Source organism: Balaenoptera acutorostrata, chromosome 20 (genome assembly GCF_949987535.1).
Source record: "Balaenoptera acutorostrata chromosome 20, mBalAcu1.1, whole genome shotgun sequence".
NCBI classification, from domain to species: Eukaryota; Metazoa; Chordata; class Mammalia; order Artiodactyla; family Balaenopteridae; genus Balaenoptera; species Balaenoptera acutorostrata.
The window spans coordinates 58,565,644-58,591,816 of record NC_080083.1 but is presented as its reverse complement, the minus strand read 5'-3'; the positions used below and the strand labels follow the sequence as shown (position 1 = coordinate 58,591,816).

General features: G+C 46.6%; 1 protein-coding gene across 4 annotated transcripts in view; it reads right to left on the bottom strand.

The window, feature by feature from the left end:
* Window positions 1-26,173, bottom strand: part of SLC39A11 (solute carrier family 39 member 11) — a 426,195-nt gene that overhangs the window by 343,765 nt on the left and 56,257 nt on the right. The gene's annotated exons all lie outside the window — the stretch shown is intronic.

The following is a 26,173-nucleotide window of genomic DNA, read 5'->3' as shown; positions in this document are numbered from 1 at the left end:
TTTTCTGTTCTGAACTAGCTGTTGCTGATACTCTGGTCCTGGGACCCCTCTTTGAGAACTGCTGCTTTGTTCTCCAGGCCTTCTAGAAAAAGACCATGGGGTAAGATAGCTAGATTTAGCCAAAAATAAAGACAGGATGCCCAGTTAAATTTGAATTTTAGATAAACAACAAATAGTTTTTTAGTGTAAGTATATCCTGGGCAGTATTGGGGACATACTTATGCTAAAAACATATTTCATATTTGTTGCTTATCCGAAATTCAAATGTAACCGGGTGTCCTGTATTTTATCTGATGACCCTAGCAGAGGTAACCAGAAACACTGCCCATAATCACAGTGGCCACAGACCAGAGGATCCAATAGGAGCAGACCACTTTTGTCCATAGTTGTGGGCACTGATGATTGCACCAGATCCATGCACTGGGCCAGGAAGGGAAGACGGCGTGGTGACAGTACGTGGTTTCTGCCTTCGGGAGAGTCCCAGACCAGGGAGAGAGCCAGACCAGCTGTCTTAGTCAGCTCGGGCTGCCGTAACAAAATACCACAGACTGGGTGGCTTAAACAATAGACACCTGTTTTCTCACACTTCTGGAGGCTGCAAGTCCAAGATCAGTCCAAGATCAAGGTGCAGACTCGGTGCCTGGTGAGGGTCTCTTCCTGGTTTGCAGACGGCTGCCTGTCACTGTGTCCTCACGTGGCCTTTTCTTGGTGCGCACACAGGAAGGAGGAGAGAGGGATCTCTCTCTCTCTCCCTCTTCTTATAACGCTTCCAGTCCTATCAAATGAGGAGCCCACCCTTATGGCTTCATTTAACCTTCATTACCTCCTGAAAGCTCTATCTCCAAATGCAGTCCCATTGGGGGTTAGGGCTTCGGCATATGAATTTCATGGGTGGAGCCCTCATGAATGGCATTGCTATCCTTGTAAAACAGGCTCCAGAGAGCTCCCTTGCCCCATGTGCCACGTGAGGATACACAGGAAGTCTGTAACCCTGATACGGCCCTCACCCAACCACGCTGGCACCCTCATCTCAGACTTCCAGCTTCCAGAACTGTGACCAATAAATTTCTGTTGTGTATAAGCTAACCCAGTCTGTGGCATTTAGTTACAGCAGTACGAAAGGGACTAAGACACCCCATTTTACAGATAAGAAGACTGAGGCTCAGGAAAGCTCTGTATTGAGCCCAGGCTGACAGGGAGGTATGGGAAACCAAGCCCAGCTGACTCCAGAGATGGTGTTCTTCCTGCCTCAGACATTCAGGACTCACAGGATGGGACGGGACACCCTGATCGGCAAAACGTCTCTCTTCCCTTGAACCATGCCAGTGCCCTAAAGCAGGGTGGCCAACCCCCAAGAGACAAATCCTGCCATTTCCCATCTTTCCCACTGAACCCCTTACACACACACACACACACACACACACCACCAACCCAAACATACAAATTGCCTCTGTCTTTCTTGCACTCACTGATGGTAAGAAGTGCCCGAGTGTTGCCCAAAAGAAAATGTTTCCTTAAAGCTAAGTACACTGGCTCTTACCTCCAGCCCATCCCCAGCCCATTCCCATTCTCTCCCTCCAAAGCAAACTGTGCCCTGCAGCCTCCATAAGCTGGGGGAGGAGAGAAGAGATGAGTGTGTAAGAACAAACTAATGAGCAGGGGCTCATTAAAAGGTGGTGGGGGACTTCCCTGGCAGCGCAGTGGTTAAGAATCTGCCTGCCAATGCAGGGGACACGGGTTCGAGCCCTGGTCCGGGAAGATCCCACATGCCGCGGAGCAACAAAGCCCGTGGGCCGCAACTACTGAGCCTGTGCTCTAGAGCCCACGAGCCACAACTGCGGAGCCCACGTGCCACAACTACTGAAGCCTGCACACCTAGAGCCCGTGCTCCGCAACAAGAGAAGCCACAGCAATGAGAAGACTGCGCACCGCAACAAAGAGTAGCCCCTGCTCACGGCAACTAGAGAAAGCCCGCGCGCAGCAACGAAGACCCAACACACACAAAAATAAATAAAATAAATTTATAAAAATAAATAAATAAATAAAATTTAAAATATAATAAAATAAATAAGAGGTGGTGGGTGCCGTGCAAGCAGAGAGGGCTGCCCCCCAAACGTCCAAAGGCCATAGAACGAACTTGACAGTCAGCAAGGTATCCGCAGGGCAGTGGGATGGTGGCCCTTTCCAGAGGAATTGCTGTAGCTTGATCTGGTTAAGCAACCTGCCAGCAGCAAGCACCTCCCACTGGAGCATGGGGTGGGCTGCGGTGGGGTGTGGCGGGGTGGGGTGGGGCGGGGTGGGGCGGGGCGGGGTGGGGCGAGGCTGGGGGTGGAGGGAGACAGCTTCACAGGAAGTGCTGGGGGAGATGGAGAAGGGACAGGAGACGGACACAAGTGGTCCAGCCCAGTGAGTCCTCAATCTCTTCACTGTTGCTTCTCTTATTCTCTCCTCCTCCCCACCCCTTCCTCCTCCTCCTTCTTCTCTCTCTCTGTTTCTCTGCCCCTGCTTTCCCTCCCTCTCCCTCCCTCCTTTCCTCTCTGAAATCTTGTTTCTTTCAGGAGGTACTGCAGCAATTAAGCACAGGCTTTGGAATCTGACAGCCCAGGAAGAAGCCCAGCTTGGCACGTGAGTTTCCTTGGACAAATTCCCCGACCCCTCTCAGCCTCAGTGTCCCCATCCTGGGTCTGGGCGTCATCACCCTGTGCTCTCTCTACAGGTGACTGCAACTGGAGCAAAGCGCCTACCATCCAGCAGGGCACCCATCACGGCAGGCTGAACGATCATCATCCCTCGACCCTCACTCCCTCCTTCATTTATTCACTCATTCGTTTATCCAGTGGATATGTCATGGGCCTCTGTTGGCTCTGCTGGGCCCTAGCACACGGAGATCAGATAGCGTGGCCTGGCTCAGCCTCTCTGGCCTCTCATTTCTTTCCCTTTCCTGAAGTCTGACCACTGACACATCACGAGGACCGAGATAAGCCTCTGAGCCTGGGGCTCAGGTTCCTTCCAAGTGAGGATGGTAAACTCAGCTGAACTGGCACTGATATCCTGAAGGGATTAAGGAAGTGAAAGTAATAGGAAGTTCAAAGAAGTGCTATTGAAATGTCAGGGGTTTTTTGTTGTTCTTTTAGGGGATTTTCTAAGTATGCCCCACCCATACATCCAGAATTCATCCACTTTGCCCAAAATAACAGCTCTGACTCATCATCCTGCCCTGATTCCCATTGTGCATCCCCCCCCCCCCCCCCCCCCCCCGCCACCAGTCTGTCCTCCAAACAGCAGCCAAAGTGATTTTTTAAAGACGGAAGTCCAACCACGTCAGTCTACTACTGCAAAGCCTCTGAGAGCTCCTCCTTGCCTTTGGAGTAAACTAGTGGGTAGAGGCCAGGGTTGCTGCTAAACATCCACCACTACTCACAGCCTCCACAGCAAAGAGTTATCTGACCCAAAAGGTCAATAGTGCCAAGACTGAGAAGCCCTAGTGTAATCCCATAAAATAAATCTTCTTAGTATGAAGTGATGACAAAACTCACTCTTTAAAATTTAACACACCCTTCAAGAAGCATCCAGCCTCAGTCAAGGCACTAGTTAGCATTTGATTCACCCTAAAATTCAAGAAAGAAGAGAACCAACTGTCCAGCCAATCTTTATACTCCAATCACTGCAAAAATACACCTACAATCAAACCTCCTAGGTGCTCAATTCCCTCGACCCTTCTGGGTTTTGATTATTTAAGGTTCTGATGTCAGGACACTATGACATCACAGGGCTTCCTAAATGGAAATGCCTGGAACGGCTTTGGCAGGTGGAACAGGTCTAATTGCCCTTAACATTTGCTCTCCAGTGTGACTGATAAACTGAGGAAGAGGAGATTCTAACCCTCCTTTTATCTAAGCACCATCCAAAGGAGCCAACAGTGACTTGACGCCACTTTTCTCAGCCTCGTACAGGGAAGAGCTGCCCTTGAGGGCTTGGGGGGGAAATGGACTCAGCAAGCATGTCCCTTCTCACCTTTGTCTAACTGATTAATTCTGAACCTGCACCAGCTATGCTGGAGGGAGGGTATAGAAGTACAGCTTCTCTAAATGTCCATGGACAGATGAATGGATAAAGAAGATGTGGTATATATACAATGGAATACTACTCAGCCATAAAAAAGAATGAAACAATGCCATTTGCAGCAACATGGATGGACCTAGAGATGATCATAGTAAGTGAAGTCAGACAGAGAAAGACAAATACCATATGATATCACATATATATGGACTCTAAAAAGTGAACTTATTTACAAAACAGAAATAGACTCACAGGCATAGAAAACAACCTTATGGTTACCAAAGGGGAAAGCAGAGGGGAGGGATAAATTAGGAGTTTGAATTTAACATATACACACTACTATATATAAAATAGATAACCAACAAGGGCCTACTGTATAGCACAGGGAACTCTACTCAGTATCTTGTAATACCCTATAATGGAAAACAATCCGAAAAAGAATAGATTTATATAAATGTATAACTGAATCACTCTGCTATACACCTGAAACTAACAACATTGTAAATCAACTATACTTCAATTAAAAATAAATAAATAAATTCTAAAAAGACAGTAATATTTCAAACCCCCCCCCCTAAAAAAAAGAAAGAAAAAGAAAAAAAAGAAAAGTGCAGGTTCTACTGACTTTATACGAACCTATTATCGGGAAAGAAGTTTCCAGTAAGCTCAACCACCAGCTTAATTAAGATATGGAATTACTAGGTAAAAACCACCATTGATTAAATATGAAATCAACCCTGTCTCCGAGATGATCATTGGCATAAATCCACTTTCCATCTTTTCCACATTGGCTTCAAACAACTCTCCTGGCATCTCATAAGTAATTCTATGGAGTCTACTGTGCTCGGTTTTATTCAGGGGAATCACTGAACAAGTAAACTCTACTTCAAGCCTGTTCCTTTAGAGCCCTGTGGATCACACGAATAGCCTGTTGGTTCACTCACTCACTCAGCAAACGTTTGCTGCACACCTACTATGTGACAGGCATGTCTGAGGCACTGGATACACATCAGCAAAGGACACGGAGACAACCTGTGCCCTCACGACGTTGCCAGCGCAGACGCTGCAGGCATTGCCTTGAGTGTGTGTTATAAATTAAGGCTTATGATGAAAGCTGTTATACAGTATTATTCGGCTGCTTCGTCCCTTTTCTTATTCTCCAGGAAAGAAACACCCATGCCTTCCACTGCTGGGCAATCTCCCCAGCCAGAGCGGAAAACTCAGCAGGAGAAAACCTCCTTCTTTTGGTGGATAGAGAGGCAACTGACCCACACAGCCAAGCTTGGGGCCCTCACCTGCAAGGGGGCTGCTGGGAGCAGAGAGTGTCCCAGGTGGCAAGGACACCAGGGGACATGCCAACATCAGCACTGCTGATACTTGCCGAAGAGGCCTCGGAAGAAAAGGAACTCAATCTAAGATCGATTTTTTTTTTTTTTATTCTAAAGGAATATTCACTTGAATACCAAAATTTCTCATTTTTTTCTTCAAGGGGCACCTTAAAACGGCATGAACTTCAGAACCCACAAAACCTGATGTGCCCCAGGTGGAAGATTTGAAGATCTGAAGTGCTGGGAGATTTGAAGCTGGAAAACAGCTTTCTTCGCCAGCCAGAACAGTGCCCCTGCCCACGCCCCCGCCAAGATGTTCACATTCTAATCCCTGAAACCTGGGTGTGTTACTCGACTGGCAAAAGGGTCTTCGCTGATGTGACTGAGGATCTCGAGATCGGAAGATTATGCCAGATTACCCGGGTGGGACCCTGTAATGACAAAGGTCCTTATAAAGGAAGAGAGGGAGGCAGCACGTCAGAGTGAGAGAAGGCGGAGGTCAGAGTAGTGCAGCCACAAGCCAAGGAATGCGGGCAGCCTCTAGAAACTGGAAAAGGCAAGGACCCCTTAGAAGCTCCAGAAGGAACACGTGGCCTTGCACTTTGATGTTAGCCCTTCCGACATCCACAACAGTAATGATTTATGTTGTCTGAAGCCACTAAGTGTGTGATGATTTGCTACAGCAACCATAGGAAACGAATACACTTCTTTTGCCTGGAAGCATCTAATTTCACTGACACCTTTCCCCAGTGGAACTATGAACCACCAGGACCCTCACCCTTAGTCCACTAGGCAGGACCAACTACATAATTTTGGGGGCCTGGTGCAAAATGAAAATGGGAGGCCCCTTAATCAAAAGGCAGTGGGGGGAATGGCCATTAAAAGTATTAAAATGTAAAGCCTTTTCCTTTTCTCTGCATCTGCTCACTGCAGACTCCATGGTCCCATCAGACTTTGCTTATAAAACACGAGTTCAGAGATAAAATTATTAGGAATCTCAGGACAGTGACAGCAGAGCATTAACCCAGGCATGGAGCCTTTGGGGGTGGGGGGTGGGGGTGGAGTCAGGCCAGGGTTGGTTATTCAGCAAAAAAGTCCACAGAGAGATTGAGAACTAGGATGTTGAAGATGGAGGGAAAGTACAGACAAGACCACAACTAGAGGCCAAAGTCATCAAAGCCAGCCCAGGGAGGGAAGCCGTAGACACCCCAGGAGACGGGAAATAGGGGCTGGACACCCCACAGAGGGAGCCTGCGGTCTGGGAAGGAGATATTCCAATTCCTACTGGGAAGGAGAGATTAGGCAAGAAAACAAGCAGGAGCATCTCAGCAACCAGAAACCAGTGGACCAGTATCTGGGGTCTCCAAGTTTTCCAGGGGCCTATGAAATGGTTACGAACAGAAAAAAAACATATTGGGTTTTGGTTCCCAAAAAACAAACGGTAGAAATTTAAATTAACAAGTGTTTAACGCAATGTCTATAAAACCTTGTTAATTGTTGACTTTGGTATTCATAAAAATTTAATTACATTCGGAAAACAATCTCTTAGCGTTTCTCCCTTCAAGAGAATTCCTAAGTAGGCACAATAATGGCCAAGAAATCACAACCAGTCATAAATTAAATAAGCTTCGAGACAAATCATTTCAAAAGCAAAATTATAAAAAAATCTTTCTGATTATTTTACGGGGGTGGGGGGCAAGTACTTAATGTGGGATGTGGGAGCATTTTAATATGCTTGGGGCAATATGGGGTGAGATCTCCAAAAGCAGGAGTCGTTTAGGGAGCTACAAAGATCTTAAGAGGCCCCAGGGAATGGGGAGGGAGGCTGGATTCCAAGAAGCTTTATTTCTTTCTCCGAGTGGGAGCAGAAACAAAACTCATTTCATGTGGATTTGCTGTAGTTTGCCGACGGTTGGTGATAGGGACGAAGTAGGGCTGGGTGAACCTACCCGGAAAGGGTGATTGTTTCCTGTTGGTGATAGGGACAAAGTAGGGCTGGGTGAACCTACCCGGAAAGGATGATTGTTTCCTACTGTGACCATCGTCCCCAGGGAATGGGACCAGCAAGAAGGAAGGAAGCAAAGGAGGAAGGGAAGGATGGAGGGAGGGAGGGACAAAATCACCTCTCTGTGCTCATGCAAACTATCTCAACATAACAGGGAGGTTTCCTAATTCGGTTTCCATTCTTGGACTTCTTATGGGTGAACTGTGCAACCCCCAAGTTCACATATTAGAGTCCTAACTCCCAGTTCCTCAGAATGTGACCTTATTCCTAGACAGAGTCTTCCCGGAGGTAATCAAGTTAAGGTGAAATCATTAGGATGGGCTCTAACCCAATAGAGCTGGTGTCCCTATAAAAAGGAAATGTGGACACAGAGACACACACCGAGGAAAGACAACATGAAGAGACACGGGGAGAAGGCAGCCATCCACACGCCTGGGAGAGAGCCTGGCCAGACCCTTGCCCACGGCCCTCAGGAGGGACCAAGCCTGCCGACACCCTGACTGAGGGCTTCTGGTCTCCGGAACTGTGAGACAGTAAATTTCTGTTGTTTCAGTCACGGTCTATGGTATTTTGTTACAGCAGCCCTAGCAAACTAACACAGGGCTAAAGGTCACTGTAGGCCACACCATAAAATTTAGCGCCAGGAAGAACCTCCAAGAGCCTCTGGCCCCGGCCCTTCGCTTCACAGATGGAACCCTGGACGCAGAGCTGGAACCCACACCTCTCACCAGCCCCATTTCTCCCATGTCTCACACATTTGTGAGTCCCTAATCCTCCCGGGCTGTCGGATCAGAGTCCTAGCTTTCTGGCCCAACCATGAAAATGATTATTGTAAGCAAGACTACAGGGAAACGGGTCAGAATACCAAAGCTCAGGCTTCCCTGGTGGCGCAGTGGTTGAGAATCCGCCTGCCAATGCAGGGGACACAGGTTCAAGCCCTGGTCTGGGAAGATCCCACATGCTGCAGAGCAACTAGGCCCATGCGCCACAACTACTGAGCCTGCGAGCCACAACTACTGAAGCCCGCATGCCTAGAACCCGTGCTCCGCCACAAGAGAAGCCACGACAATGAGAAGCCCACACACGGCAACGAAGAGTAGCCCCCGCTCGCCACAACTAGAGAAAACCTGCGCGCAGCAACGAAGACCCAACGCAGCCAAAAATAAAGAAAGAAAGAATACCAAATGTCATAAAAATGTTTCGAGTACTTTCCAGGCGGACCCACTAACAAACAACTGACATTCCCAACCCCCGTCTTAAACGATCCTGCAAGCAAGAGGTACGAATACTATAGTTATTTTCATGGTGAGACAGACTTCTACAACTATTTATAAATACTATTTCACTGAGACTTCACACAGACTCACCCTGGCCTTTTACCCAAAGTTGTTGTAATTGGTGAGGTTTTACAGTCCTGCCACGTATTCTGGAAACATCAGCCGGGACCTGAAACAGGTAACAATACAGACAGAAAACCTTACACATAAGAGGCACTCAGAAAAAAAAATCATTTGTCTAATTAAATGGAATGATAGAGCCATGAAAACTGTCCTGGACCCTCTGTTTCCGCTAATGGGGTTGATCCGTCAGTGTGATTTCCCAGGAACTCGCTTAATAAGATGATTTAAAATATAGGGAGGAGAAAAGATATTGATCACTCTAACGCTCAACAAAAGAAGGATAGTTCAATACATTACAGAACATAAAGGCAGTAGACTTTCAGGCAGTTAGTCAAAACGATAAACACTGTAACAGCAGAGGAAATAATACATGATATGGTGCTTTGTGAAAGAAGTAATATACAAAAACATATGCCATTTGTTATTACAATGGCAAAAAATACACAAATAACAGAAAATTAAAATTCATACAAATTAAAGTAGTTGGATGATGAGAGTGTAGAGTTTTTCCCCCTTTCTACAACGTTATGTTCTTTTTATAATTTATTTTTTCTAATTCATTTATTTATTTATTTTTGGCTGCGTTGGGTCTTCGTTGCTGCACGCAGGCTTTCTCTAGTTGTGTTGAGCGGGGGCTGCTCTTCCTTGGGGTGCGCGGGCTTCTCACTGTGGTGGCTTCTCTTGTTGCAGAGCACGGGCTCTAGGCACGCGAGCTTCAGTAGTTGTGCCACGTGGGTTCAGTAGTTGTGGCTCGCAGGCTCAGTAGTTGTGGCGCACGGGCTTAGCTGCTCTGCGGCATGTGGGATCTTCCCGGACCGGGGCTTGAACCCGTGTCCCCTGCATTGGGAGGTGGATTCTTAACCACTGCACCACCAGGGAAGTCCCCTCTTTTTATAATTTAAACACAATGCAAGCAGGTATAAAAGGAGATGAATCCAGAAAACAAGACTCACTGAGCTTAAATAACATGACTTAAGGTCAGTAGTGAAACCCAATGTAGACTCTCCTAACTCTATGCACAAGACTCCCAGTCAATAAAGTAGACTCTGTGCTTATATCCAAAACCACCTGGATGCTTCGGAAAGCCAGGTTCCCTTGAAAATTTCCACGATGTGTTTTAATCGGTCATTTCCCACGGATTTTCTTCACCTCATTAGCTCTCCAGCAGACCAGCTGCAGGATGAGGTCGTCTGCACGTGACAAGAACCAGAGGCGGTTCCCCCCGTCACCCTCCCACCCACGCATGTGCTCCTCCCAGAGCCCCTGGGACTGCCTGTCGCCACCAGGCAGGGCTGTCACGATGCAGGTCACGTTTCGTGTCTTGCAGCTCACAGACAGATGGTTGGCGGGGCCTTGGCCCGGACAGAACACGTGAGCCCCGGGGTGCCCGCAGGCGTGGGGGCTCCCACCACCCGCCGGAGGCCCCACCTCTGACCATCTCAAAGGCCCCCTAGATACTCCCAGGAGACCATGCGCTGAGGGCACAGTGCTCACACCTAAAGATCCTCTTCTCCTCCAACCCAACCCAGAAAAGCATACAGTTTGGGCCTTCACACAGTGCCCCTGACACGTACCCAGCTGCCTTCAGGGGGCCCTCGTGACAGCTGGACTTTAGAATGTCTGCGGAGGTGCCTGCTTCTGGGGTGGAGAGGGCTATGCTGAGTTCTTCCAGAACCTTCCACAGCCATAGCGGGGAACCAAAATCTACTCTGGGTTCATTACAACAAGCATGGATGATCTAGTATCTAGTATGTAACCACCTCTGTGCTCTCTCTAAGCCACTGTTATTCCGTCTCCAACTGCACTCCCCTCCGAAAAATAATTTGAAAGCGTTTAGTCAAACAAATGATGTTAAAGCAAGAATTCGTCCTCTTCCTCGTTTTTTAATTCATCAAAGACACACTGAGGTAACTACCAGTCAGAGCTTCAAATCAACATGAGATACCAGGGCCACAGAACTGAGAGGCCTCCACTCCAACCAAAAGCAGAAGAGATTGGATTTGAAGTTGACTTTGCCTCGTTCGGCTTTGGGAAATATTAATAATGGATAAACACCATACTAGGCAGTCCCTCCAAGCTCAGGAACCCCAAGCTGGGAATCATGGCTGCAGGGGGTGGGGAATAAATGAAACACATAGTCCTCGACTTTGAGAAGCCAGGAAAACAACAAATAAATCCACGCCAGACAATTAACATGCGAGCAGCTCCCAACCCTTGTCCGTTGCTGTTCTAACGTGGCTACCAATGAGGTTTTCGACCCTAAAGAGAATGAGAGTGAATGTGTACCATCCCTTGGGTGAACAGAGAACACTTCAGAAACACTTGTCAAACAAACGAGCGGTGACCTGCAGTGTTTTTTTTTTTAATGAATTTATTTATTTTATTTATTTACTTTTGGCTGTATTGGGTCTTCGTTGCTGCGTACAGGCGGGTGGGGGACTACTCTTCACTGTGGTGCAGGCTTCTCATTGCGATGGCTTCTCTTGTTGCAGAGCATGGGCTCTAGGCACGCGGGCTTCAGTAGTTGCAGCATGCGGGCTCAGTGGTTGTGGCTCGTGGGCTCTAGAGTACAGGCTCAGTAGTTGCGGTGCACGGACTTAGTTGCTCCGCGGCATGTGGGATCCTCCCGGACCAGGGCTCGAACCTGTGTCCCCAGCATTGGCAGGCAGATTCTCAACCACTGAGCCACCAGGGAAGCCCTGCAGTTTTTTAAAGACTCTTAATTTTTACAGCACACACTCCCGGGGCAAGACTTCTAGAACGTGATCTCACCAAGACCTCTAAATGCCAAATTAATCAAAGAAGCTGAGTGCACCTGCTCCTCCAGGACGCTGTTGAGACTTGAGGTGACAAGGCTGGCAGCGGACTTGGCGGAGGAGCTCACCCTAAGATGGTCTCTTCCCCGTAAATGCTTATTCATTCTCTTCTCCTGAAGATGTTTCCCCATCTTTGAACCCTTATTGGGCAAGACTGCGGTTACTACTCAGCTGGAAACCAGTGCCACACCCATTAACTGCTGAAAGTTTTAGAACAGAGATAATTAAGGGTTGGAATAGTGAGGGTGGGAACCTATAGAACAGTGAAGGATGTCGTGGGGTAGACTGAGAGGAAAGGAGAAGGCATTCTTGATGGGAGACCCAAAGACCCAGAGACAGAAATTAGGCGAAATGTTTGGAAAACTACACAGAAACTGGCCAAGCCACAGCAGGGAGGGTTTAGACAGCATGCTTACTGATTCCAACCTAAATCATCTGCAATGTCACATCAACACGGACCCTACATTCCATCTAGCATGGTAACCCTTAATTATATAAAACCTTGGACCTTTTTTAAAAAAATGAATCATACAGGAATACCCTGGCGGTCCAGTGGTTAGGACTCGGTGCTTTCAATGCCAGGGCCAGGGTTCAATCCCTGGTCAGGGAACTAAGATCCAGCAAGCTGCGCAGCACAGCCAAAAAAAAAGAGAAAAAGAAAAAAGAGTCATATATTTGTCAACCATTAGGAATAAAAGAGTCATATATTTGTCAACCATTAGGAATAAAAGAGTCATATATTTGTCAACCATTAGGAATAAAAGAGTCATATATTTGTCAACCATTAGGAATATAAGCTACTTAAGAGTTTGGTAACATCTCACACTTTTTTTCTACCCACCACAAAACTTATTTCCTTGAGGGCAAAACCCTTGACAACTGTATCAGTCAGGAAATGCTGAAAGTTTTAGAGCAGTGGAGCGGCCTGCTCCGAGGAGGAGGTAGGGAAGAATCTGGAAGCAGTGGGTAACAAGGATAGGAGGAAGAAAAGTCAGGGTGTTCAGAGAACAATACAATTCACAGGGAGAGAAACGCAATCTTTCTGGAGACACAAAATGTGCCCCGACGTTAGGCGGTGGCGTTTCCTGACATCACACCTGCTCCTATTCCCAGAACAGAAGAGAAACTAAAATAACTAAATAAAAGGCTTTCCTTGAGTCCCCACAGCACGGGACTCAGAGTCTTCCTCATTAAAGGAAATTTGAAAATTGCAACCTTGCCTTTCCTGGGGTTATAGCGGGGCTCATAGGGTGACCAACCATCCAGGTTTCAAAGGACTGATAGGTTCCTTGGAAGCAAAACTTTGGGTTTTAATTGGAACAGTTCTGGGCACACCAGGAGGAGTGGGTCTCTCCACATCACATCACTTACGTGAAGGGAAGCTGACTTATTTGTGCACAGAGCTTTGCTAGATTTTTCCATTACCCAGATTGAATGGTGGGAGCCATAATCCCAGTCCCTCCACAGGCTTAGGAATCTCGAAGGTCAGGTTAGTACCTTGCTACCCAACGAGTGACCTATGACCTTGCAGCAAGGGCTCCACCTAGCAGCCCCCGGGGCGGGGGTGAGCCTGGCAGAGATGCAGAGTCTCAGGCCCTGCCCTGACGTGACGAAACAGAACCTACATGTAACAGATTGGGGACTCCGTCCCAGACGGAGGGACTAGAATTATAGCACCCACCACTCAATCCCGAGGAGCAGGAGATTTAGGGATAAAATTCGTTCCTTAAGTGGTCCGTGCGTCTGCGCATGTGCTGTGTCTTTTCTCATTTCAATATCAGGGGAAACCATCCAAAAGTGGTGCTGAGTGAATTACAGCTTCGTATTAGCAATGACGGCATCCCGCTGCAGGAAGGCCACGGGGGATCCTGCCTCAAGAATCATCTTATTTCCTCTCTTCCATCTCTTCTCCGGATTTCGAGAAAGAGCCTGCAACAGGCCAGAACAACAGTTCAGATTCAGTGGTCGCTTGGTTTATTAGGGCAGCATTTCTCAGCCGCAGCACTGTTCACATTCTGTGCCGGATCGCTCCTTGTTGGGGCAAGGGGGGCGCTGCCCCGTTCATGGGGGGACGTCTAGCAGCATCCCTGGCCTCTGCACACTGGGTGCCAGTAGCAGCCCCTCCCAGCTGTGACAACTAGTAATGTCGCCTAAGGGGCCAAACAGCCCGCGGTTGAGTACCACCATCTCAGACAAAGAAAAGATTAGGGCACCGAGAACTGAGAGGAGAGATTAGGGCGCTCTGCCTGCCAGGGAGTTCGTTCAAGTCTCGAAAACTAGGCCAGGCTGATCCCTGCAGGCTCCTGGAGAAAACCAGCTGGGTGACCTAAGGCCCACCCCATGTCCAAGGTGACATTGTCTGCAGTGACACTAATGACGACGAGCAGCCCCACTGTCCTCGGCTCACGCCGCCTGCCCCTCCTCTTACAGCTGCTCTTTATTAGTATTTAACCACAGAGACAAGGAAGACCTTTCTGCCTTTTTAGTAGAGTGCCATGCTGAATGATATCAGAGGATTTCTAACAGCACTGTTTAAAAAAAAAAAAAAAAAAGACTGGGTAGTTTCTGTTAGAATCACCATAGTCAACCATCTGGTTGAGTCCTCAGCCCTAGTGACAAGGCGTAAAGCCCTGGGCACTGGCAGCTCCATCCCCTACTTTTGGCAGTGCTGTCTGCTGTCTGAGTGGCCCCAGAAAACCTGGGGACAGGGGAGAAGCTCCCACCTCTACCTCCAGGCCAGCCTGAGCCTCACCCTTGCTCAAGGAACGTAGACAAGGAACGACTCTGTTTTGTTCATTTGAAGATGCACGAACCACCACCCCACCCCCCAATTTGGCATCTCGGAAATCTGACTCATCTCGCAACGTGACACTTGCCGTCAGCCAGGTGGCAGGTGGGAAGCAGCCATCACAGCCCGATCAGGCTCCAACACTGGAAGCACAGGCATGAGATTCTCAGTAGGGCCTTGGAAGTTGGGAAGGAGCAGAGGGGGACTCTTCTGGCCCCTGGGAGACAGACGGTCATGGAGCACGGGTGAGGAGGTAGGGAGTGACATTGCTGAAGGAAGCACAGGGGGCCAGTCCCACATCCACACTTAAAGTGTGGGCCCTGAACCGGCAAAAGCAGAGTCACCCGAGGTCTTTGCAAGACATGCAAATTCTCAGGCTCCACCCCAGACGTACTGAACCACAAGCCCTGGGAATGGGGTCCAGCAACCTGTGTTTCCACAAGCCTTTCAGGATATTCTGATGATGCCCTAGCTGAAGAAGCACTCCTCTATATTTTTGGCTTAAATCTATAAAATTGGCTTAAATCAAGAGATTAGCACCAATGGCTTTTATTTGTTTTATGGACTCTTTTAAGAAATGCTACATCAAGGCTTCCCTGGTGGCGCAGTGGTTAAGAATCTGCCTGCCAATGCAGGGGACACGGGTTCGAGCCCTGGTCCGGGAAGATCCCACATGCCACGGAGCAACTAAGCCCGTGCGCCACAACTACTGAGCCTGCGCTCTAGAGCCCCCGAGCCACAGCTACTGAGCCCGTGTGCCACAACTACTGAAGCCCACGCGCCTAGAGCCCGTGCTCTGCAACAAGAGAAGCCACCGCAAGGAGAAGTCTGCGCACCCCAATGAAGAGTAGCCGCCGCACGCCGCAACTAGAGAAACCGCGCGCGCAACAACGAAGACCCAACACAGCCAAAAATAAATAAATAAATAAATAAAATAAATTTTTTTTAAAAAAAGAAAGAAAGAAATGCTACATCAGCAACACTCTAAATGAGGACTAAACTGTATGAGAAAAAAAAAATACTACCTAAATACTCTTGACTTGAGAAGTCAAATATGAAGAAGTGTCACAAAATGATTCTTCTTCCAGTTAATTTTAATTATATTGCCTTTATATCTATTCATAACATGTCTGTGTATATGTATCTTTTCTTTTATGTGTATGTAATAATAGAAAATGAAGCATAAATGAGTTCTTTTAATAAGTAAAACTTAAAATTTCTAACTATAAGCAAGTCTTATAGTTTGGGGCACTATCTTCTTGTTTTTCTTACTCGGTGGTTCACAGAATAACAGCGCCTCGTCGAGCTGATGGAGTCTTAGATTCAATAAAATGCATGTTCTCTTAGCTAATGTTGCTTGGTGTAACTAAAATCTCTTGTGATACAGTTTAATCCGTTTCTTCAGCAAGGCTAGACCACAGTTAGTCACCATCTTCTATGCAAGGATGCGACCTACACTCAAAGATGATAAATGGACCTTTTCTCAGCCTTATTTTCCCCCGCTAGGCTCTTGCTCTGAACCCTGCATCAGTCCCAATCCTCTCAGCGTCATTGTGGCTTTCCTTGGGTGCTCCTCCTCAATCACAGAGCACCTGCAGTAAAGTGTGGGGTAAGCTGCCAGGCTAAGTGGGACATCTGGATGGCAGCTGTGCACTGCTGGTAGAGGCCGGCTTCAACCCTTGAAAATGAACTGAGTTAGGGTATCCGCAAGGGCCTGTGAACCCAGAAACAAAGCCCCCCGTAGGACCTAGCACCCCAGAGTTCTCAAGTTAAGTCAGGAAACCAAAGAAGGCAGCTAGCACATCAGCATGAGAAGCAGCCCTCGGTGACATTCAGGCTGCCAGTCGGCAGCTCCTGGACCTTTCCACCAGACTTCTCTCTCAGGGCCTGCGTGAGCTCTGAGGTCCTTTGGTAGTCCGATAGAAATTGACTAGAGGCTAAAATAATTGCTTTGCAGCCAAGATAAAAACAACCTAGAGGGAAACAGGATAGGAGCCTGGTGTCTGACATGACACAAGAAGCAGCAGTGGGCTTAGCCCTCTGGCCGGGCCTCTGGAAGCAAGCCCAGCCCGGAGAGAGAGACAGGCCCTTCTTTTCCTTTGGGCGTCAGAGAATCAGAAAGTTCGGCTGCAAAGATGGACTTAAGGAGGCATCCAAACGGAATGATGCCTCGGCGCTGAGCACCGTACAACACGGTGGCTTTAAATACTTAGAGGTGACGGTCAACATTCATTGAATGAAAGGGTCCCAGATAAGGGTGTAGATCTTGGGATCAGCATACGAAAACTTAAATAACTTGCAACGTGCAATTTATTTGTTTTCACTTGTTGCGGGCGGTCGGAGGGTGGCGAAGGGGACGGGTGTTTGTTGTGCTGTTTGGTGGGCTGTGTCTTCCCTACGAGGATGAAAGTTCCAAAACACACTGTTCAGCCTCGAATCACCAGCCCCTAAAGAAATGAACCTGAAAAAAAAAAAAAGGGACTTCCCTGGCGGTCCAGCGATTAAGACTCTGCACTCCCAATGATTCAGGGGCACAGGTTTGACCCCTGGTCGAGGAAGGTCCCGCATGCCGCGTGACATGGCCAAAAAAAAAAAAAAAGGAAAGAAAGAAATGAACCTGCACAGGTGGTGGTGCTCAAAAATAAATCTGCTGAATTCACCAGTGACTCCATTGGTTCAAAGCCCTCCTTCTAGCTTAGACTGAAGATTCTCAACTGGTCAGGCTGGGGAGAGGGGCGGAAAGGGCAGGGAGATATACCAGGATCACGTTGGGAATTTGTTTAAATTACATACAATAGCTAACACTTTAGCTTGCACAGGGAACCATTTTAAATACTTAACCCTCATCTGATCTTCACAACAACTAATGAGGCTAGTGACTGATACCACGCCCACTTTACAGATAAAGAGACGGGGGGCACGCCCCCATACTAATGATTACAGTGTCTGAGATACGCCTCAACTGGCAAGGTCCTGTAATTGAGGATGACTGCCGTGGGGACACTGCTGGGGGCGGGACGGCCACAGATCCTTCAGCGTGTCACGGCAGAGGCACAGTGGAGAGCCACTGCCTCGGCTTATCTCAGTCAATGGCTGAACCAAATCAGCGGTCATCTGCTGAGCTGGGACGTGGCACACCAAGAAGGACAAGCATCCCCTACAACATCCCCCAGACGTGGATGTGTGGCCCCTTCTTGAACACCACCCATGACGGGGACCCCACCGCCAACCTAGTGAAGGCATTACATCTCTCCCCATAGCATTTCTACCCAGTAGGTCCAGCTTTGCCTCCGGAGGCTCCGACATCTCTCTCCTGTGACCTAAAGGCAGCATTCACCTTATCCCAACTCTTCCCTCTTCCAACCTAAACATGGGTTTTTCCAACTGTTCTCCCAATGACCTGGCCCAGGTCCCTCACCACCCACACTGGTTCCCTCAGGGTGTGGTACGGCTGAAAAAACACCCTCTCAGAGAGCTCCCGGCCCTGCCTGCCCTGCTAGGGTCACAAAGCTTCCATCCATGCAGCCTTATTGATTCTTCTTATGTTTTCCCTCATCGTTTTCCTATTTGGAAAATACCAAAAAGAATAAAAAAGAAAAAAAAAATCGTCCCATATATTTCTGTGTATGTGTGTGTGTGTGTGTGTGTGTGTGTGTGTGTGTATATGTACATGTGTATATGTGGGTATATATGTAGGTATACATACACCTATATACACATATACATATATACACGTGTATATATGTATATAGGTGTGTATATGTATGTATTCACACACCTATATACACACCTATACACACAGCTATATATGCATGTGCACATGTACATATGTACACGTGTGTATATTTGTATACGTGTATATAGGTGTGTATGTATGTACATTTGTTTATATACATGCATACACATTTATATATCCACATATGTATATTCACATATCTATGTTTATATACATATATACACACAAACATGTGTATACATATAATTTAAATTATATAATGTTATATGTTTGTATGCATTACTTATATAATTTCAAATTTATAAATATAAATTGATTTATATGAAAATCATACAATTATTATATTACTATTACAATATTGCATAATTATTATATTATTGTACAGAACGATCTCACATTATTTTATTTTATACATATATATATCTAATTCCACAACTTCCTTTTCTTACCATAGACGTCTCCCAAGCTGGTCCACATGACATTACCTCTTCCTTCTTGCTCACGCTGCGCGGGACTCCACTGCGGAGATGAGCTGCATTTTAACTGATTGGTCCCCTCCTGGGGGACTTCTAGGATGTTTCTAATCTCTTGTGAGTATCGACAATGCACTAGTGATTACTCTTGGGCCTCGATCCTGAAGTGTGGATGAGGATACTTCCCCAGGATCCATTCCTGGAAGTGCAAGCTGGGCCCTCAGGTGTGTGCAGGTTTTCTCTTGACAGACGTCAGCAAATGACACTTCTGGAAGAGCTCTCCAAATTCCACTTCCGTTATCAGTGAGTGGGAATTCTTTTTCTTTTCCAAATATGATAGGGAATAACAGCACTTCATTGATAACCTTCCCCCAGTGTTTGGGGCCCTCCTATGAGCTAATGTGCCAGCTGTGTCCCCAGAGAAACACGGGGTTCAGTGGTTGAGGGCACAAGCCCTAGGGTTTTCACCCTGCCTCTACCTCTTATTGACGGTGCCTCGATTTCTCCATCTATAAAATGGGAGAACTCAGAGCTGCCATGAGGCAGGAATGGTACAGGTACAGCACTTAGCACAGAACCCTTGCCCCCCTCTTTAAATGTAAGCTAGTCCGTGGAATTCCATACATCCTACACGAGCCACCTCCTTCTCTCACTTCTCCCAACCACCAATTCACCTCTGGTTCTCCCACTATTCTTTGCTTTTTTGTCTTCCTCAATCCTCTTGATCTTCCTGACTACACTCTTTTTTTCTTATCCTGGCACCCCATCTTTTTTTAAAAATTGAAGTATAGTTGATTTGCAATGTTGTATTAGTCTCTGCTATACAGCAAAGTTATTTAGTTATACATACATACACATGTGTGTGTGTGTATGTATATATATATATATATATATATACACACACACACACATACACACACACACACACACACACACATTCTTTTTCATATTCTTTTCCATTCTGGTTTATCACAGGATATTGAATATAGTTCCCTGTGCTATACAGTAGGACCTTGTTGTTTATCCATTCTATATCTAATAGTTTGCATCTGCTAACTCCAAACTCCCAATCCATCCGTCCCCCTTGGCAACCACAAGTCTGTTCTCTAAGTCTGTGAGTCTGTTTCTGTTTCGTAGATAAGGTCATATGTGTCATATCTTAGATTCCACACATAAGTGATATCATATGGTATTTATCTTTCTCTTTCTGACTTCCTGCGCTTAGTATGATAATCTTTAGGTCCATCCATGTAGATCCTGGCAGCCCATCTTTATGTGCAGATCCCCTTCTCTCTGCTTTGACCCACACCTACCTGGGATGTTGCCCCTGTGGGCAGCTCTCAAGCCCACCCAGCTTGCCCAAGCATCAGGCCCACTTGGTGAATGCCTTGTTAAAATCCCATGGTACCATGTGCACAGCACATCTACCAGCCAGCTAAGCCAACGGAGAAAACTGATGGATGGCACCAATGCAGCTTCTCCCCTGTAGCACACGAACCATCTGTAGAGTAATCTGTTCCAAGAACACACCCCGGGACAGGCAGTAAATTAACAAGCGTTGGTTTGAAGTCTTTCTTTACTATTTGGAAAACACAGACTACGGTGAACGTCCCTTGTCTTTTGCCATAACCTCCCTCCCTTGTGTTCTCCTAAAATCCTACTCAGCAAATTCACAGTTTCATCCACAAGTCTCTAGGCATCCAACACACCTGGGCCAGGAGCATAGTTGTTCAGTAATGTCAGCCAGAACTTGTATTATTGGTGACCTCTGGAAATGACCTAACCCCCATTCCCTAAACCCACACGTGGGCCTGCACTTCCATAAATAAAGATTTGCACCTGTTGCCGCCCCACTGCTAACCCCCATCCCCAAATCTAGAGCCCAGAAGTAAAAGGCAACACAATTAGCCACATACAACCAGAAGAACAGGCTCTGTCAGTGAGGAGGTTGGCATTGGAATTGAACAGGACCAAAGCTGCTTCATGATGATTTTTCTGCTGGCTGCAGTGACCTTTCGTTCCATGTTTATTTGGAAATGACCTTTAAGCAGCAATCAACAAAAATGAAATGCTTCAAAGGAACACATTAGATAATGCAGATGTTCCCTAGTGATAAGTTATGCCCAAGGAATACAGGGGAACATAAAAGCAGCTCTGCCCTGGGAAGCCACCATCTAGCCTGTTCATTAGACTAATAAGTGAATACAGAGTTCTCGCAACCTTTGTCAATCAGACCACTGAGGACCTGAAGCCAGGCTGACCTGGGCAGGAAACATGATTATTTCCAGAATGGAACCCAAACTACCAGTTGACATTTCATTTTAATTCTGTTTGGAGCAGAGGTAACTGTGTTACTTGGATGCCCAATAAGTGATTTACCATCTTTCAGGGAAAAACATCCCAGAGGTCTGGGCGAGGTGGCAGTTGGTGAGCTCTGCATGCCCCATGCTGGCCTCATTTCAATGGAAGACGTCATTCATTTACATTAACGGACTCATTACTGAGCATCTACCGACACTGGGCTCTTCAGGAAGTGCTGGAGAGGCTTACACGCTAGAGAGAATTCAGCCCCTCGAGGTCAAAGCCATGGGATACAACTGGGACGCTGAGCCCACAGGGGCAGGACCCTCTCCACCAGGGCATGTTTCTCTCCTTCAACTGCGTCTCCTCCATTCTTTCTCTCCCACTGTCCCATTTTCCTCTTTCTTCCTTATGTTTAACCCTACCAATGATGGCCGTCCAGAAATCACCAAACGGTGACCCCTGGAGTTTAACGAATCACTCACCCCGAAATAGAAGCAGCTGAAAAGAGAAGCTCAGAACCAAGGGCTGTGGCCTCCTCTGCACCTGATTAGAGAATCCTAAAATCTTCTGAACCTCAGTCCCGGGACAAATACTCTTCCCTGCTCTGGGGGATCCACTAGGGGGATCCACTGAGGAGGATCCATCAAGGGAGAGGGTATCCTTTCCTTCCGGGGAAGGGGTCCTACAACATCCCCTGGTCATGTCTACTGGCCCATAACATCTATCACTGCCCCCAAGCAAAGCCCACCTCCCAAAAGGACTTCCACACAGCAGAGGTGAAGTCCAATCCCACCTCTCCCACACCCAAAGACACCCTCACCTCCAACCCCTTTAGAAAGGACAGAGGGAAGTCACAGCCTCAGGACACGTCTGCCAGGGGACCCTGCAGAGGCCACAGATGGGAACCAGGCAGCCCGGAGTAGGCAGGGGCTTTGGGATTCCAGGATGGCTGACTGTGTAAATTGTTCTTCTCTTTGATTAAAGGTGATCTATGGGGGTTGGGGACTGTGTGAGGAGGGTAGGAGCTTTTCAAGATTCAGAAGGTGAGGGAGAGAGTGCCTGGAAGTCCCAGCCCAGTTCATGTGCTAGGTTTCCCACCAGCTCACCGGGGCAACTCACATCACTGCTCTGCTTCTCATAACGGGATGGAACCCTGAGTGACCCCCAAGTGGCAAACGTCTGTGATCCAAAACCATTGAAAACAGGTACTCAAACTAAAACGGAGCAGGACCTTATGGTCCTTCCCCACCATGTCCTCAGCCTGCCTTTTGTCTGTGGAAAAACTTTAGCCAAACAATAAGTTTAATCAGAGAAGTGAGAAAATGCAGGAACAAAGGAAAACAGTCCAACGAGACCAAATAATAACAGTTTAGCCATTAAGCAAAGTCAAGGACCTCTAGTTCTTCCTCAAGGGCTACAGATAATATTCTGAGCCACGTCCTGTGAGCCGTCTCGTAGATACTGAAAGCCCCACCAGGTGGAGGAAGTTAACTACATGATGCCCAGACTGTAGCCATGACATAAGCTGCCACAGTTCCAAGAACTGGCCTCAAAGAAATGGGAACAAACCGACCCTGGAATTAAAGACTAACTGTACTTCAAACAATCAAATACTACAAAGCTACAGTAATCAAAACAGTATGGTACCGGCACAAAAACAGAATATAGATCAATGGAACAGGATAGAAAGCCCAGAGATAAACCCACGCACCTATGGTCACCTAATCTATGACAAAGGAGGCAAGAATACACAATGGAGAAAAGACAATCTCTTCAATAAGTGGTGCTGGGAAAACTGGACAGCTACATGTAAAAGAATGAGATTAGAATACTCCCTAACACCATAAACAAAAATAAACTCAAAATGGACTAAAGGCCTAAATGTAAGGCCAGACACTACAAAACTCTTAGAGGAAAACATAGGCAGAACACTCTTTGACATAAATCACAGCAAGATCTTTTTGACCTACCTCCTAGAGTAATGAAAATAAAAACAAAAATAAACAATGGGACCTAATTAAACTTAAAATCTTTTGCACAGCAAAGGAAACCATAAACAAGACGAAAAGACAGCCCTCAGAATGGGAGAAAATATTTGCAAAGGAAGCAACTGACAAAGGATTAATCTCCAAAATATACGAGCAGCTCATGCTGGAGAGGGTGTGGAGAAAAGGGAACCCTCCTACACTATTGGTGGGAATGTAAATTGATACAGTCACTATGGAGGTTCCTTAAAAAACTAAAAACAGAACTACCATATGACCCAGCAATCCCACTACTGGGCATATACCCAGAGAAAACCATAATTCAGAAAGACACATGCACCCCAATGTTCACTGCAGCACTATTTACACTAGCCAGGACACGGAAGCAAAACAATCAAGACGACGCTGATCAGACCACCACATGACCAATTTCAAGATGACCGTCAGAGCTGACTGGGCTGTTTCTGCGTGTAGCCCCTCCTTCTGCCTACGAAAGCTCTTGCCCACTGATTGGGGGTGGGGGGTGGGGGAGTTGGCCTTTGTACAGGAGTCCACCCTCCCTCTCCCACCCCCGGTTGCCGGCATCCGAAATAAAGCAAACTTTCCTTTCCACCAACCCTGCCTCTTTATTTGCTTTTGAGTGGTAAGCAGCCGGACCCCACTTTCGGTAACAAAACCAATCCTTGTGCCCCCATGTTCATAGCAGTACTATTCACGGTAGCCAAAAGGTAGAAGCATCCCAGACATCCAGCAACGAATGAATGGATAAACAAAATGGGGTCTATCTCTACCACGAAATACTATTTGCCCATAAAAAGGAATGAAGTACTGATACATAATACAATGTGGCTGAAGCTCGAAAACATTACGTTCAGTGATAGAAGCCAGACACAAAGGACCGCAGATTGTATGATTCCATTTATATGAAATAGGCAAAGTAGGTAAATCCATAGAAACAGAAAGCAGGAGTGAGGAAAGCGTTTTGTAACTAGAGAGAGATGACAGTTGTACAACACTGTGAATGTATTAAATGTCACTGAATTGTTCAGTTAAAATAATTATATGGTATATGAATTTCACCCCAATATTTTTAAAAGTCTATGAGATGTAGGTTCACTATAGTCAAGCTCCAGCGGTGGTTTTCTGCAGATGTATTTACCTAACTAGGGAAGGGTTAATAAGAGAAGACTTTAGTTTGGGAGAAAGAAAAAAAGTGACATTGGGGTTTCCAGAACCACTTCCTCCATTTCTATCTGGGAAACCCCATTGTCACTTTTTTTCCTTCTAAACGTAGCTAAATTAAACTCTTATTTCTCTAGCGGAATTATATGTCTATTTGTTATTAACTGTCTCCCCAACAAGACTAACTCCAAGAGGGCAAGGATTTGCCTAGTTCAATACAGTAACCCGGTGCCTGGACATGGGTAAGCATTCAATAAATATTTTTGAGTGAATGAGTGAATGAAACTATATAGACTATCCTGTTTACATTTTTTCCTTTTTAAAAAAAAGCTATAAATATGTTGGTGGAAATGTAAAATGGTGCAGCTGCTATGCAAAACAGTACGGAGGGGCCTCAAAAAATTAAAAATAGAACTACCACATGATCCAGCCCTCCCACTTCTGGGTATATATCCAAAATTATTCAAAACAGGATATTGAAGAGATATTTGCACTCCCATGTTCATTCATAATAGCCTAGAAGTAGAAGCAACCTAAATGCCCACCCACAGATGAGTAGATAAAGAAAGTGTAGGATATACAACCCATGGAATATTATCCAGCCTTAAAAACAAAGGAAATTCTGACATATGCTACATCACAGATGACCCTTGAGGACATGATGCTAAGTGAAGTAAGCCAGTCACAAAAAGACAAATACTGTGTGATTCCATTCACATGAAACATCCAAAGTGGTTAGACTCTTGGAACAGAAAGTAAAATGGTGGTTACCAGGGGCTGAGGGAAGGAAAAGTTGTTGTTTGATGGGTACAGAGTTTCAGTTTTGCAAGATGAAAAGGTTCTAGAGAGCTAGTATACAGCAATGTGCAGATAGTAAAAAATATTGAACTGTATGCTTAAAAATGGTTAAGACGGTGCAATAGGAAAACTCGGTCTTTCCCTCCTGGGTGTTGCCCTTACACTCACACAGAACACTTCACTTCTCACAGACACTTCTGTCACCAAATATGGGGGGTGGGTCCCTCACCAAGCAAATCTCCACGACCCCAGCTGGGTGTCCTACAACTGAACTCAATTCGGACACCATCTACCCAGACATGACATCAGATCCTGCAGGTGAAGAGCTCGGTCCCACAAGGCTGCTCCCCACCCCACTTCGGACGCAGATCACAAGTAATGGGTCCCCAGGTTACCCACAGCTTCTGCCCGACTTGGCTACATGACCACCTCCTGCTTCGGGTTCATTTAATTTGTTAGAGCTGCTCACAGAACTCAGGGAAACACCTGTGTTTACCAGTTCATTAAAGGATGTGAGAAAGGATACAGATGAACAGCCAGATGAAATGATACACAGGGCAAGGTCCAAGAGGGTCCTGAGCACAGGAACTTCTCTCCCTGTGGAGTAGAGGAGGCCCTTCCCAGTACGTGGATGCGTTTGCCCACCTGGAAGCTCCCCAAACCATGTACTATCGGGATTTTTATGGAGACGTCCTCACGTAGGCATGATCACTTTTTTTTTTTTGCCAGACCGCACAGCATGTGGGATCTTAGTTCCTCGACCAGGGATCGAACCCGCGTCCCCAGCACTGGAAGCGTGGAGTCTTAACCGCTGGACCCCCAGGGAAGTCCGGCATGATCAATTATTAACTCTATTTCCAGACCCTCTCCCCTCTCTGGAGAAGCGGGGAGAAGGGGGCTGAAAATTCTACGCTTCCAATCATGGCTCGGTCTTTCTGGTGACCAGCCCCCATCCAGGAGCCATCCAGGAGCCCACCAAGAGTCATTTCATCAGAACAAAAGATGCTCCTAGTACTTTTTAAAAATTTTATTCAAGTATAGTTGATTTACAATGTTGTGTTAATTTCTGCTGTACAGCAAAGTGACTCAGTCATATACACATATATATATTCTTTTTCATATTCTTTTCCATTCTGGTTTATCCCAGGATATCAAATATAGTTCCCTGTCCTATACAGTAGGACCTTATTGTTTATATTGTTTATACTAGTTTACGTCTGCTAATCCCAAGCCCTAGTACTTTTATCACTTAGGAATTCACAAGGATTTCCGGTGCCAGGGATGGGGTCATAAACCAAA